This window comes from Salarias fasciatus, chromosome 1 (genome assembly GCF_902148845.1).
Source record: "Salarias fasciatus chromosome 1, fSalaFa1.1, whole genome shotgun sequence".
Classification (NCBI taxonomy): Eukaryota; Metazoa; Chordata; class Actinopteri; order Blenniiformes; family Blenniidae; genus Salarias; species Salarias fasciatus.
The window spans coordinates 26190766-26207547 of record NC_043745.1 but is presented as its reverse complement, the minus strand read 5'-3'; positions in this window follow the sequence as shown (position 1 = coordinate 26207547).

Sequence of the window (16782 nt, the reverse complement as noted above, 5' to 3'; positions counted from 1 at the left end):
CAGTGATCATTACGCTTAAGGGTACACTTTTTTTATGTTTTTATATCTCACCTGTGTTAATGATTCACACCAATTAGCTACACAGACTTGTTCATTTTGAATAGATATTTAGTCCTTTGCATTGTTGGCAGTATCACAGGACTCTGCTTACCTTTTTACCTCTACTGTGCAGTTTTGTGCTGTGATAGAGTTCTTTACATAATCACCAAACTATCCAAGTTTCAATCAAAAGTACAGCAGTACTGAACTTTTCCCCATGACTTGTTTCAAACTGAACTACCTAAGACAGGAACAGTTGCAGATATAAATAACAAGAAGCTTTAAGCAATACTGCAAGTGATTTCAAACTCACTGAATAATGCATCATTAGGAGCTCAAATCACCTTGGAAAGCATATATAATAATAATCAAGCCAGCCATGCCTCTGAATTACTGCAGAGGGACCATTAAAGGAGAAGGTTAAACAGTTTGGTGTGCAGCAGCTACATTATTTGTAGACTGTGAACCAATTACTTTAATTAATGACACTTTGGTAAATTCAGCAAAATGTGACATTCAACATTATGGAGACGGAGAAATGATGTCTTCTTAACTCTGCAAGCCCACAGAGGAGAAGCCTTATCTCAAGAAGGAACAATGAATGTCTTTCCAACAAACTATGGCTTTCCTGTCCAACCATCATCCATCTCCTAACTCTATCTAGTTGATGAGCTGGGTGAATGCAGGCCTGCACAGGCCGTCAGCACATCACACACACACACACACAATCACATTTGCACCTACGGGAAGTTTAGGGCCATCAGATAACCTCAGATACACGCTTTAGCTATGGAAGGATACAGGATTATCTGGAGGAAATCCTCACATGTATGAAGAACATGCAAACTCTAAACATTAAAGTCCCAAAGCAGGACTCGAACCAAAGATTTTTGACACTGCAAGGCAAGAGTGCCGCTACACCACATACTGCAGCTAATAGGTTATTTTTCAAGCTGGAAGAGTGAGCAGCTGAGATATACCAATGCACATAGACAGTTTGATTGAGTGTGACTGAGAGTTTCAAGCTAAAGCTACACAAAACTGACTAAACTAGAAACTTTTTAATGTTTGTGAGTTTCCCCTAAAATGAAGATTTCATTTGATTACCTCAAAGTAAACTTTATTTCAATTACAGTTACAAGTTCCACAAAAGGGAATTGAAGTAATAGTGGAGCGATCCCTTGAAACGTGCAGAGTGGATGCGAATGGAGCAGCTTTCACGGTGAGAAGTCTTTCGGGATCCCAGGACAGAAGAACCTGTGGAAGAATAAACCCTCATTAAGTCCTGGTGGGGGATTATCAATCCTCAGCTTCAGACTGACTGGGACCATTAAAAGCTTTAGAGCATCATTTCCTGCAATCCATTTACTCTTACACATCCCCTCTGTTGTCGGATACCACAGTTTGTGTTGTCCACAGTTCTTAATGTTTTCTGCCTGTCAGTGTACATCTTTGCTTGTCTCACACATTTAGACTGCCCCATCACTCCTTCACCTCTTTCCGCTCCTCTTCTTCTTTTCGTTCTGTCAGACTCCTCAGCCACTCTACTCGCTGCATTTTCTCTATCGAGCCCTTCAATCTACATGTTCGTGTCCTCTACCTTTCTCAACAGCCCCTAAGGTTTTCCCCACTTTTTTTTTCCTCAGATCCTCTGCTTTTGCACAGAGTCACCTACCCGTCCACATTTTACCCTCCGTCCATCGTATTCTGTTATGTGTGACCTCTCTCTCTCTCTCTCTCTCCCTCTCTCTCTCTCTCTCTCTCTCTCTCTTCCTCCTCTCACTCCCTCATTCTCTCCTCCTCCCATCTTCTTCTCTGAATATTTCATGATTTGGTGGCACAGTGCTGAGGTGAGGAGCCTTTCTCTGTCTGGAGCTTGCACAGCACAAATATTTACTCCCTGAGCCGAGCTTAGTTGAGCGGCCAGGATTGACTTGTGTGTGTGTGTGTGTGTGTGTGTGTGTGTGTGTGTGTGTGTGTGTGTGTGTGTGTGTGTGTGTGTGTGTGTGTGTGTGTGTGTGTGTGTGTTTGTGTTATAAGTAACAGTGATTACATGTGACATTGGCCCCAGAGGGGAAAGGAGGTCTTTTGGTTTCATCCTCCATTGATGTTCCTGCTCCACTGCACATCTTTGAAGTTTTCTAAGACAGATAGATAGATAGATAGATAGATAGATAGATAGATAGATAGATAGATAGATAGATAGATAGATAGATAGATAGATAGATAGATAGACAGATAGATAGATAGATAGATAGATGACATCAAATGGCTGGAAGCAGCAGAGAATGTGTTGCAGAGTGGGATTCTCACTGCGCTGTGCATTGACAAATGTCTGTTCTGTTTTGGCTGGCGAGAATGGAGCTCAATTGCAGGTCTGGAAGAACATCAAAACACAATTAAGGGCTGACATGGAACTGGTCATGCAGAAGAGTGAGGACAGGGGAAGAAGAAGTGGAGCTGGAGGAAGAAGGAGGTGCCCTCAGTAAAGAGGCAAGCAAAGTGCAATGTTTCAGCAGCAGACAGAGGAACCGAGAAACGCTTAGCTCTATTTTATTAGATATGATTAACAGAAAACGTGAGTTGGGAAGTAATGCTGAAACGTACAGCATGTCTGAATGTGCGTCTGAGTGTGTATATATAGAAGGAAAGAGGTTAGATTAAGTTTGTTACTGCCTGGCCCTGTGCATCAGGCAAACAATCAGTTCTTGTGTACAAGAATTATAATGCATTTAGAGAGGCTAATTTAATTTTCCTATAAGTGATTCTGAAATTTACTATGCATGAACTTCTTTGAAGTCAGTTTGCAGACAGAACTTGTAATTCCCCCAGATCACAGGGAGCGGTTGGGAGTCCAAATCAAGACAATTAGCTGTCTGGGTTTTCCACAGACCAGATTGCAGCTCTGGCTTCTGGAGAAAAAAAAAAAGAAGTTCATGATCACAATATATTTCTCACCAGTCGTTCCACACAGGTATATCTAAACAGATAGTATTACGTAAACTGTGGGTCCTCAGAGACTGAATGACTTCTACATCTTTGGTGATCATTAGTTTCAATACAAAATAACTGTACTACTCATTGTTTCACATTTTTTCATTTGTTTAGAAAGATTATTTTACCAGTCGAATCACAGTGAGAAGGTTTCCTGTTTGTCTGGGTTCAGCCCAGACGAGCTCCAGTCCTGAATTCAATGAAGTGTTATCAGAGATGGATGCAGAAATGTAGGTGTGCCATGTGTATCACAAAACCGAAATAGGAATTAAGCTCAAACTACAACTGATCATCAGGAAACGTGCTGCCAGACTGTTGGTTCTGGTATTTACTGGTGGCTTCTTCTCTTTTTCCACATTCACAGAAGTTACAGCTGGAGTTGGTATGTAATTAGCTTATTGTTTAGCAGGAAAACAAGTACCAGGAGCAAAAAGATAAAAAAAAAGTGAGAAATGCTTGCTTATTATGCATTTTGACAATTTTCTCTGGAGGCGAACTATTAAAACTGTAACTTTCACAAAGATATTAACTGTTGTTTTGTTTAATTCTAATCAAAGGTCACATTACTCATCTTCTCTTTTTTTAAATGGATACCAGTACCTTTTATAGCAAGAAATTCATTTTATGTGAACAAAGTGCTATTCAAGTGCATTTCAGAGCTCCAGTTTCCATTAGCGCTTATTGCTTTGAGAACTACAATCAATATGCTTGAAAAAAAAAAAAAAAAAAGTTGGATTTGAGCTGTCAAGCACTGTAAAAGCAAGAACATTATCTACACCCAAAGGTACGAGAACTTCAAAACTGTGAAGTCAGCGGCAAAAATCCCAACTTAAACATTCCAGTTGAGTGGACTAAGCCTGCATCTTTTGTGACTGTTACCCACAACTTCAAGCAAACTATATGCTATTAAATGGAACAGTGGGCAGCGAACGGGCTCAGAGCCGGGGGAAAAATGGGCCGTATGAAGATGAGGTTATGTGTATGTTAAGTTTAATATCCATGCTGGGCTTGTTCTGCCCTTTTGCGAGCTTGTAGAGTTTGATTGATAAACTCCACGTCCCCTCGGGGAGAAGTTTAATTTCAGACAAAAGCGAAAAAAGGTCACAATTAACATTTAGTTAATGTTTGTATGATCTGCGTGAAGCACGGCTATAACCATGAAAGTAAACAGAAATCAGATAACATACGTCACAACTCTTTTGGAGATATGCAAAACAGGACAGTCTCTCATCAGTGAGCATCAACAACAAGGAGTTTCACAAAGTTTGAACGGAGGAGTTTTATTAAGGTTAGCTGTGCTTGAAGCTCGACTTCGTCCTTGCTCTCTCTGGGATATCAAACAGTCTGCGGCAGTCTTGAGAGTCACTAAAGCAGAAGTTGCAGTTTCGTGAAGTTGAGGTGAAAGTCTTTATTGCTGTTGTCAACAGTTTTCAAGGAAAATGGAAAATCTTGATTACTTGACAGATTTGGCACATAAATAATAATTAATTGGTACAACGGGATATCTGGCTCAGCCACTTGTTCATACTGTACTTAACAATAAGTTCTTAATCTTCATCCATATCAGAAAACGCGCTAAGTATTCAGCCCGACATCTCAGGGGCAAAGGAAAGGTGACATATCAAACATCTAGAGGACGCCACATAAACTGCGATTCCCCCTCTCCCGCTGCCTTCTGAGCTGATTTCCTTTGTTCTGCGGCTCAGAAAGGCTTCCAGTCGATGCGTGGCCACATTTGAGCACCTGTGAACACCTGTTGTTACAAGATCAATCTTAGTGGCAGGAGGGGAAGCCCAGATTTGTGGTTTCAGGAATTGGATTGAAGCTGTGTGTAAGAGGCCCAGTGGGATGCAGAATCCACTGAGTGATTTAGGGATGTGAGAGGCTTCATGTCCTTCAAAAGTGTTTGATCGCTACAGGTCTACAGTATTGTTTCAAATAACCATCGACACCATATAAACTGCTCTCCAAACTGATCAAAGAGGTCATTAGGTTCCTGAATTAAAGGCAGTTTTGGGGGGGGGGGATGGCTGAGCTGTCTGTAACAATATAACTGTGTTTATTTAAACCCAAATGGCAGCATTAAGAAAATCAATAGCAACTTGACAGTTTTTTGAAAAGCTCTTGAGCTCTTTTCTTTTGTTTCTTATACAAAAAAGAGTCAGGTTCAGTTTGGTAAGACAGAGTCAGTGGATTACATGCATCACTCTTCCAGGGAAGACGTCGGAGGTGCTGTCAGGCTTTTCTCACTCACCGCAAACACAACAACTCTTTCCAACCATGAGCTAAAGCAAGCAATTTTAAAATTCAATCCATCCTCGAACACATTTCCCAGGACTTCAGATCCATCATCGCTAATAGGCTAATGCTGCCACATAATAAAACAGACCTTCTCATTGTTGCCTCAGGCAACATCAAAGTGTTTGTGAACACATTTCTTTTCTTTAATGTTCAGCTCTTACAAACATGTTTTTCTGCCAATATACATATTTGGTTGTTGATTCCTTTGCCCCAGCATGCCCAAGTTGAAATATCAGTCGGATTTCAATTACATAATGAAATGGAGTATTTGTACAGTACAGAAAATGTATTCCCATCAGATGGATGATCTTTAACTTCTTTAGGAGCTAAATCTCTATATGATAATTCTCCTTCAACTGCTACTTTTTGGATTTCGTCATGGTGGATTTTGCTGAATGCCCTTTCTGATTATTTCCTCAGTGGAATTTGAACTCTGACCTTCCATTCACGGGGTTGCTGACCTCAACTTTTCGGCCAGGCTTATTGGATCAATGGTTCACAGACGATAAATTTGAATGACGATGATTGTGGTGATTTACCTGAGCTTTTCAAGCTCAGTTTGTGGTTTTGAATATTTCATGTAGGAAGCACTGGTTCAAAAGGCTGTTGTGTGCCCTGAAAGCATTGTGGAGATGACTCCTCTGCTTGGTATTTCTATTCTCACTTAAAATATTTTGTACCTGCACCTTCCATGAAGTAGTCTTTGGTCTGATGTGATTGAAGGTTGGAGGATCATTTCAACCATTATATTTTACTTCCTGATAGCTATTTCACCGGTACTAGACCTTCTTAACCTCACATTTTCTCTATGTGTCAGACTTGTTGTCCTGCTTAAAAGAATATTAATAAAATACTCACTCTCTGTCACTTTGCTCATTTGGCCATCAGCTGTGAATGTGTACTTAATGTCTGTGTGTGTGTACACTCACTGAAATTATAAAAAAAAGAATTTAAAAAAATCCCCTCTCCAATTCACTTTGATTGAGACTTTGACTTATTCTTGTTACACTTAGTGTAATATCTGTCATCCTTTTTCTGAATGTGTTCAAAGGTTCGTGTAAGAATAAAACATATGTTCTCCTTTTGATGCATTGTATCTGACTAATTAGACTGTATTTGTCAAAACAGAAACGCAATGAATATCCACGATGAAACGTATATATTCTGCTACCAGTACTTTTACACGTGCCAGTTTCTCTCTGTTTCTCTCTCTCTTTGTCTGAGCAGGTGCACACAGGCCGTTTCTCAAAAGAATTGAGGCAGTGGTTGTAGTAGTGACACCATGTGGATTTAGCCGGAGCTATAAAACTGTGTTGGAAAGTTGGTCCTTCCACCCCTACAGCTAAATGGATTGAGGAAATGGCTTCTTCCCTGCTGCATAAGTCATGAAAGAATAGGTGATTTGCAAAAACTGGTATGGAAGGTCAGTGGTAAGAACTCTTACATCGCAGCAAGAACATCCAGGTTCGGCTATGAGTCACAGTCTTTCAGGTTAATTGGTGACTCTTATAATAAAGATTTCTGTATTATAAACACTGTGAATTTGTAAACAGAATTACATCACTCAGATTTTCTGTTAACGACTGATGACGGCCAAAAGACAAAGTAGGTAAAGTAGCAGAAGAAGACAGAAGTTTTGTGAGATAATGTAAGTGGAAGCAGAACAGCTGGGAAAAGATCATTTTACAAATAGAGAGCAGATTTCTGCTTCCAGTTTGTTTCGGAGATGCAGATGACTCAATTTGTTCACAGTTTGGCAACATTTGGTTCCTGAGCTCATTTAAACTAATTGAGATGCATCGGTTACCTTGAACAAGTGTAATTTTCCCTGCTGCACGAATCGGGACGAGGATATGTCGCGTGTCTGCGTGTCTCTCTCCCTGAGAAAAGATGTTTTTGGGAGGTCATGTTCAGAAGGAGCAAATCCGACACACATGCCTGGCGAAGTGATAATAAACCTGCACACTGTGTGACTAAAATCTCTAAGCACCTTTTAATAATAAATTTATTATTCATGATGATAATTGAACTACTTCTGTAGGACCATTTAGTCACCTGCATTATTCATTTAAACTAGTTGTGCATAATGAATGTGGCAGAGCAGCCACAAAACAAAAGGCTGTCTGCATCTGTTTATGTTTTCACACTTAGTCCCGTGTCGTCTCCCACACGGCTTTCCCATTCAGCTTTCTGATGCCTCTCTGCCTTGTCTTTTATTTTATTATGGATCACTTTATGAGATGATCCCAGTAAGTAATCATTGTGTGTGTGTGTGTGTGTGTGTGTGTGTGTGTGTGTGTGTGTGTGTGTGTGTGTGTGTGTGTGTGTGTGTGTGTGTGTGTGTGTGTGTTAGGGTGAGGTTGGGTCAACAGTGAGGTGGCCCCCACAGAGATATACCACCACAAGTCCTGTTGTGTGTTATGGTGTGTTGTGACTACGAGTTGCACTAAATTACAACACTTCAAAGAAAAAGACCCTCAGAGACCTGAGAAAATGAAGCATTAATTCCAGGTCCATGGTCTGTAGTTTAGTTAATGCTCAGCAATGATTGGCTTCACTGGTACAAAACAGTGAGAGACTCCTGGTGTTGTTTAAAAATTCCACAAAATGGATAAATCAGACAATTTGTCTTTACAGTCACGAGTTATTTATGATTGATACTTTTTTATGCCTTTAGTTTGATGAAATTCCCACAGAAACATTTAAAGTTGCTTCATTTCAAGATTTATTAAATAGAGCTCCCGTGTATTGACTTCCTGAAGCCATATTCCCCAAATATAGTGCTTATTGATTTTACTTGGGATAAGGAGACCCCATTCAGTCCCTCTTTGATATTCTGGCCAGCAGCCACCTGTCACATCGATTTGATCCACCCCCAGGAAAGAAAAATATGAAGACCCAAACACCACCGATCTGTTGTTGTCAGCAAGAACACTGCGGGCTTCATCTGGACTTAAAGAAACAAAGATGTGCTTTAACAGGACAGAGAAAAGCAACACCTCTGAGACTGATATGTGTAAGGTCGAGAGACACTATTACCCGAGTTAAAAGATGCTGAAGGGAGCGGTGTGTTTCAGGAAGCATCTACTGTTCATGATAACAGTTATAAAACATATATTTTGAAATTAATTTCATGCTACTGTTCTGTCACACTTGGTTTTAGTGATGCAGAGGGTCTCCTTAATGTTTTTGCTCAGACAACCAATAGCAGAATAAAGCTGACGAGCCTAATCTGCAGGGAACTACAATTATTTTAAAAATCACAGCCCTAGTTTAAAGGATGGGTTCACTCACAAACCACACAGTGCTTTGTTCTTCTGCATAAAATTCCAATCTTTTACCATTTATATTAATCTATGAAGCACCATTAGTTCTCATTATGGTGCATGCAAAAATTAATTTAGTACACAACAAATTAGCACAGCTTGGTCTGCTAACTCCTAATATCCGAAAGAAAAAGCTCTTTCCTGAGAACAAGCACTCCAAAGGATCTTCATACTGTAATGAGTGATGTGCTGTAACTTAAAACCTTTTAATATACTGATCTAGAGATGACCTACACTTGACCTTTTAATGAGACCTCATTTTTAGATTGAATTGATATTTATTAGTAATCCTGAAGAGTAATTTATGAAAAACAGTCTTGATATCACGGTCTAAGGCATGGCCTCTCAGAGACTGAAGATCTTTAGCTACACATGGTTTGTTCCACGATGTGAAGATATTTATTGATTGTTTCACTATGTACACTGTTCAAAACCGCTTCAGGCTAACTGTAGGCTCTGAAAAGTCCAAAGTATTCAATATCCAATGGTCTCTTTGTGTCAGCCATGTGGTGTACTCTACCTTTCACCTGCCTTTGTAACATTCAGACGGTTGTACAAGGAAATTTATGTAAACGAGAGAACGAGAGAAACACGAGCATCAGTAATTAGACAAATGGTTTTGGTTCAGTTTCTGAAAATGTTATTATTCAGGCTTCATCTGACACTGAGTTCAGTGCTGTCAGGTTTTAATCCAGACTGTAAAAACAACGATATTCCTGCAAGTGAAAGGTGTTCATTTAATTTTTTTAATTGTATTTTTGCTATTTCTGTACTTTATATGAACATCCTATGGAACAGTGGTCAGTGCTCTTGCCTCACAACATGGATATCATGGGTTCAAATTCTGGAGGGGACCTTTTTGTGTCAAATTTTCATTGACTTCATCAGGGTTCCTCCCACTGTCCATAAAACATCCATGTGAGATTAATAGTTGTTCATAGGTATAAGCGTGTGTGTGTGTGTGTGTGTGTGTGTGTGTGTGTGTGTTTGCCTTGTGGGAGAGTAAAAGCAGTACAGAAGAAAGATATAAAGTCTTTTTTTTTTCATTGTATGCAAGTGCCTCTGTGCCATGAATAAGGTCGCCTACCAGCCACAGATGGGGCAAAAAAAAAAAAGCTGTTTCAGGAGTAGGCTACACTGAACAGACCGCACACATTTAAGGTTACTTTGACCATAAAGAAGAAATGATTCAAGAATTCAGGAATCAATATCATACATAATCTCATTCATCCAGGTAGGAAGCATCTCAAAGCAAATTGTACGCAATGTTTTCTCTCTCTCTCCAATGTATAGAGATTTGTGTTTATTTATCCAACAGCGTGTGTTCATAGTGTGCTGACAACGGTGATAGTAAATACTGCTCCTTTCTCCTCCATCTCTTTTCCTCTGGGTGAACAGTCTTGAAAATGTAAGTTGTAGGTCTTGAGTGCTGAGTGCACTTGTAGGTTTCACAAGAACATCAAAACACAATCAAGCCGTGCGGATCCCTGAGGCTCGAGGCTGGGAGCTTGCACTTAGGGAAGGAGAGGATTAAGGAGGGGGAGAGAGTGACGAGAGAAAGTGGGATATGACGGGATGAAAGCAGGGGAAAATAGATGAATGGAAAGGTTGGGGAGGAATTGCTTTCCACCGTTTCTCACGGCCGAGTCCAGTTAGACGTTTGACTATATTTTTTTATGCAAATGCTTACAGGGACATTACATTGTTTCGATTGGAGTTTCATAGCTGGTCCAGTTTATGACTAATTGATTCCCTCATACATTCATTCAGAAGTTTTTTGCTTTCCTCTGTAGTACTGAGTGCTGACTTCACCGAATCGATCCGAAGCCCAGTAACCACTTAAGTTACAGGAGTCACAGTTCACCACAGCGATCTGAGCTCTGGACAGACACAGAAAGGAAGGAAGAGAGGAAACATTAACTCTTTTTTTCTTTATCTGCTTTATTTTCCCCCATGGTCCGAAAACCCAGCACCAGTTTGTTCATATTTGAAGCCCGAGTGTGAGGAATGGTAATTGAGCCATCACTCCAGGAAAGAGAGAAAGATGAATCGACAGCAGAGAGAGGAGGAAGAGGAGGAGGGGGAGGAAGAGGAGGAGAGAGGAGTGACGCAAGACAAGCTCATGGAGGATGTGATGAGAGCCGGCCAAATTTATCTCATCTGAATTTTGTTCACTTTGACAGAAAATAATTTAAAAACATACAGACAGCTTTTAATTGCTTTTGAATTTGTTTTATCCGTATCTTGGAAACCAGATAAAAATGTGGGTAAAATATAGACTCTTTGTAAACCTTGCTGAAGAAAGAAAAAATATAGCTGTTTGGATTCAATATATTCAAGTGCGGCTAAATCTCTTGAGAATGTGAAACTAAAGTTGAAGCCTATGTTCCGGATAAGGTTTAACAACATAGTAATTTGTTTGATTTAATATGTGTTAAGGAATTTCTATAAATATTTTAAATTAAGACAACAGTAGGACCCACCACACCCCGCCCCGTCCCTCTGAGTGAACTAAATTTTAATTGAAAATAACAATATGTCAGCTAAAAAGTAAGAATAGAAGCGCCGAGCCGCAGTGGAGTCGTTTGCAGCATGATCCACGTTTCACCATTATGAAGCTTAAGGTGCAATATGTAAAACAACAGCCGCAAATATCCCTGCAATTGTGCAGCACTGATATCATTGGCATTCACTGTGGAGCCATGATCACTGTAATGGGTAAAGGCTCATCCTCACACTCTTACAAGCTTCAAGCCTGCACAATGCAAGTGCAGCACGGTATCAAGGAAAAATTGATCAAGGACACAATCCTGAGAGGCTCCACATCGGTGCCGCGCTCTCATTTCATAGTGAGAACATCCCCGGTTCAAGTTCAGGCTTGGGGGGCTTTCTGTGTGGAGTGTATGTGCGTGGGTTTGGAAATAAATATTCAAACCCTGGTTATAAGTTTCAGTCACTGGTTGAGAATCAAAACACCTTTATTGCTGTTGCAGAGGTAAAAAAAAAAATAAAATAAAATAAATAAATAAATAAAAAACATAATTTGCCAGTCACAGGCAAACCCCGCTGGCAATTTACAGTCATCATCCATCCATCCGCCTTCGGAGCCACAGAGGAGACAGACAACCGCACACGTGTATGTGCAATTTGGAGGCACCAATCAACCTCATGCACACACCTGAAGAACATGCAGACTCCACACAGACACAACGAGACCAAAGCAGACCCACTATGAAGCCAGAATGCACAACACTGCACCACCATGTGGCACTATATATCTCTCTCATTAAAATTCTCCACTTCAGATCACACCTGCCCATGTGAGTTGTGTATACAAAAAAAAAAAAAAAAAAGAGGTTACAGTTTGGTCAACACTGATATGGAGAATTGCTGCTGCCGCCAAGTTTATTGAGCCACAAATGAAAATCCTGACTGATTTTCTCACTCATTTGAATTCTCCTTATTGCTCTCCCTCTCACTCACACATGCAAACACAGACAGGGTAGCTGTGATTAAGGATGTCCAGAAACTGTCATTCGACAGCGTGGTGTTGGGAAATGATGTCTCAGTAGACTCCCCTGCACAAGGCACGGCAAGAGTTAAGACATTAATAGGCAGAGAAAAGCCATACAGCATCACTGTCTACCTGTGTGCTAGGACTGGGAAGATCAAAGGCTGACTCCGAGAGGGAGAAGCAGGGGAGAGGAAAGACGGGCAGATACGCAGACACACAGAGCCGGAGAAGAGAAAGTCATCCAGCGACAAGGAGACAGAGAGAATAGCAAGTTCTGAAAGCACAGAAGGGACAGGGAGGCAGGTAAAGAAAAAATCGACAGGGAGGATAAATAGAAGACATTTCCCTTCTGCCACCTGCCTTATTGCTGACTTCAGTTTATGTGCTGCATTGGCCTCTGTGTCACCTTCTGTATGTCTTATGAAACTCTTGAAACAAGGAAGGCATTCAACTTGTCCGGTCAGCACATTGGCTGCTGAGGCAAGTCACACTAACTCTATGTGAGTGTGTGTGTGTGTGTGTGTGTGTGTGCGTTCTTGTATTTCTATCCTTGTCGGGGCCAAATGTCCCCACAAGGATAGCAAAACGTGAAACGACGTGCCTTGTGGGGACCTTTTTCCGGTCCTAAGTAGGAGAAACAGTGTTTTCTTGACCATGTTGTTGTTACTGAAAAAAGTAAAAGTGCAAAAACATTTCTTTAGGGTTAGGCTTTGTTGTGGTGTGGGTTAGGGTTAGGGTAAGGGTCAGGGTTAGGGGCTAGACATGAATGGGAGTCAATGGACGGTCCCCACAAGGATAGAAATACAAGACTGGGCGTGCGCGCGTGTGTGTTGGATATGATGCAGTTTCTATGTTGCCACAATGACTCATTGTCTAGCTGTGACATACCTCTGAGGGTGGAAGCGTCACTTTGTTCATCACTGGGAAGCACAGCAACGTCTCAGAAACTTGAAGAAAGGTCTTCATGATTTTTTGAAATAATCATCTGATTCTGTTCTCATATTTAATGTTGATGAGTTTAATGTGTCCACTTTTTATCTAGGATGTTCCATTTAACATATAGCAATGTCTCCCAGTCCCAGTTTGTGCTCCAGATTCAGGCATTTTACATTCAAATTGTGAAAATATGTGAAAAACAGTGCTTGAATATCAACACTGTACACAAACAACTCCTGCAAGTGACAGCTTCTATTTTTATGAAAAAAAAATAAAATAAAAAATACACAGGAAAAAATGTGGTGAGTCCTATTTAGTGTACTTTTCAGTAAATAACAGATTGGATTCCAGGGTAGCACTGAATAATTCATAAGCAATCTTTAAAGATAGTTCAAGCCCATTTAGAGATTTCTTTAATTAAAGATATTCACATACTTTGAATTGTGGTTAGTTTCACACAATTCTTTTCTTTCTTTTTTTCAATTCTCTCATATGCAGACATTTAAAGGATCACTGAACAAAAAGCTCTGAGTGGCCACAGACTTCTCTGAAACAATATGGCGACACATATCAAACTGTATGATTCGTGGCACCAAAACTTTACGAGTTTGTCATCATATGAATTAACTTGACACTTTATCCCCCCCAAAAATGTGTCCACATTGGGACTGTGTGTCCTCAATAAAAAAAAAAAAACAACACTTTGACTTGCCAAAAGCATCCTTTTGCATGAAAAGAACAGTGTCAATAAATCAGAGCAACCTCATCAGTAGTACAATCAGTTTATCACCGCTGCACTGGGAGCTCATTGTAATTTCATCAGCACCAGAATTTAAAAGGTCGTGTGAAAAAACGGGGGTGTGAGAGGAGACGTATACTGCAACGCTTTATAGCCACACACATTACACTACAACGGGCCGAGCATGAATAATAAATATATAATGTGTAAGTGCTTAAGTGCTAACATAAAATGTGATGAATAGAGTATTGAATATCCAATCTGAGCATTTTAAAGGTAGGACTCCATAGGGGCTCCGTTATTTTTCTGATTTACCGTCAGCCGCGCAGTGAATGTGCTCCTAATTTCAGGAAGTGCGGTGTGGCTGATACTCTGAGTAACGTCTCCCACTTCTATTTTTTTTATAAAATTTTAAACTAAAGATGTAGGAATAAAAATCTATCAGTTGTAATCAGGCGCTTCATACCTCTCCCCTCTGACTTCCGTTCTCCTTTTCCCCCCCTTTGGGTGAAGAATCCATTATTCATGCTTTCCCTTCACTCAGGTTGTGTCCACTTCAGCAAGGTTTGAAGTTGGGGAGAAGTGAAGTAAAATTGAGATGAGGCAACTCAGTCTGGGGACACCATTGCAAGGCTGAACATTTTATTCTTGAGTATGTGTACCGCAGGGGAAGCATGCAGAGGTCAAAAAAAGTGTTACCTCCGGGCTGCGCCGCATGTGTTCACTCCGGTAAAATCAAACACTGTGAACTGGAGCCGATAAACATGAGGAGTTCAGAAACTACGGAGAGGCTTTTGGGTGACTTACACAGATAATGAAGAGTCTTCTGTTCAAACAATAGCAGTACAAGCTCCAATATAGTCGACAAAAACAAAGAATTCAGACCAAAGTCACACTGCAGGAATATGCACACAATGTTAGGCTTTTGTTTTTTTGTTTTTTTTGTTCTAGTTAAAAAAAATAAAAAATAAAGTGACATATTTTGAATAAGTGCAGGTACAATGACTTGAAGGGTTTAATTAAGAGGATCTCAGAACAGGCGAAGGAACCATAGGGCAATCCGAAGGATCCCTGACAATTAGATGTTTGTTTTAAAACACTTTATTTTTTTCTGTCATGTAAAACAACCTACAGGCAAGCTCATGTAATTATGTTGAAGTATTAAATCATAGATGTGGATTAGTTTGTTATTGCCTCTGAATATATTTATCTGAAGTTGATCCATTTATTTTACAGGATTCGTTTGTTTTCAGGCTGATATTTGAAAACGGCTTCTTACAGTACAATATTTATGCAGCCCACAACATGCATATTTTCACCAGCTCACTCTGACAGTGTGGCTTGGATGCTCAAGGCTTATACTGCTGCGTCACCAATCTCTGGGTTCAGGATCATGTTTTTATGGGGACATCGCTACACTTTGCAAACTTATCTTGCGGGTCAGAATGGACTCCTTTGCAGGTTGGTTTTAGCTTCATGACGCACAGGGTTTTTAGTTTTCTACCCAAGACATGGTCTAATTTATCAAGTGCAAATGTTAGAAAAGTTTATTTTAGGTTGGTTGTGAGATAGTTTATGGCATACAGGAAAAATGTACTATGCTCCTCTATAAGCTACAGTTATTTAAATTATGCATGCTTTTCAATTTTTTATAGGTTTCGCTTCTTTTCTTTCTCTTTTCTCTTTTTTTGCTGTCACTGTTTAGTTCAGAGAGACTGGGGGCCACGAGTTAAAAAGACTGCGAGACACTGTTGAAAAAGTTACCATTTAAGCAGTCACTGCTGTAAATTCGCAGTCTAAACTGGCATAAATTCAAGTCTGGTTTGACTGATCTGCTTTTCCAATTTGCATTTAATTTGTTGAGAAATGATGACTCAATACTTAAAACTGAAAAGACCTGGTAGTTTTCTTTCAAATCCCATTTTGCTGGAAGACTGTCCGAGGCTTTAGTTTTATATCTCCAGATCAATTCTGTCTTTTCTTCAAAGGATGAATGAATGTCTGGGCCGGGGTAATCTGTCCTGCCTTCAGTCTGTTAAGCCTGTGCTTTGTCTTCCTGTGCTGCTGTTATGGATGTCTCTTTCCTCGCAGCAGCTGAGGCTCACAAAGGTCTATGGGAGGAACAACCAACAAAACACATCTTTTGTTGGCATACAGTAGTTTGTCAAGGGGCCACACTGCAGTCAGTCTTCAAGTTATTCTTCAGTTTTTTTTTTCTCCCTAAGCCCTCAGAAAAGAATGAAATGTTTTGAAGAAACGCGAAGCCATAAAGTTTGGTCACTTAAGAAATTGTTCTATTGTCTTCATTACTTTTTCTTTAAATAATTTCCACTCATACAGCGCTCGAGCAACTGCATGGCGGCGATCCCATGGTTACACCGTCGCAGACAGACAGACAGACAGGTACATTCACTTCTCGGGGCAATCTGGAGCAACCAAGTCAACTCAAACGTACATTTCTGGACTCGTGCACGCACTGAGGGAACTTGGAAACCGCACACAGAAAGGCGCCCCTGGCCTGACCCCAGACCTTCTCACCATGTGGCAGGAGTGCTTAACGTGACACCGCCGCACGCCTCCATCCAAGTAAACCTTTTAGTAATTCGCTGCAATCCTCTAAAAAAAAAAAAAAAAAGAAAAGAAAAAAGCAGGATCACTGCCCACAGCAACAAGAAGAGGTTTTTAACGTCTCTTTTCTTCAACAGTTTCTTCTGCCTTTGGAGTCCATACGTGTGACAGACAAAGAGCAGATAAAAGGATAGAAACGTCTGCACTCCTTCCTTTTATCTTGAAGTTGTTTCGGTTACCTTTTCACTTTTACTTCTGTCCCATTAATTTCCCTCCGGCGTTGTTTGTCTGTTCTGACATTGATGGAACCCGAAGCTTCTCCAGGCCATGAAACACATGAGAGAATATTTTGTTCTGTATCCAGT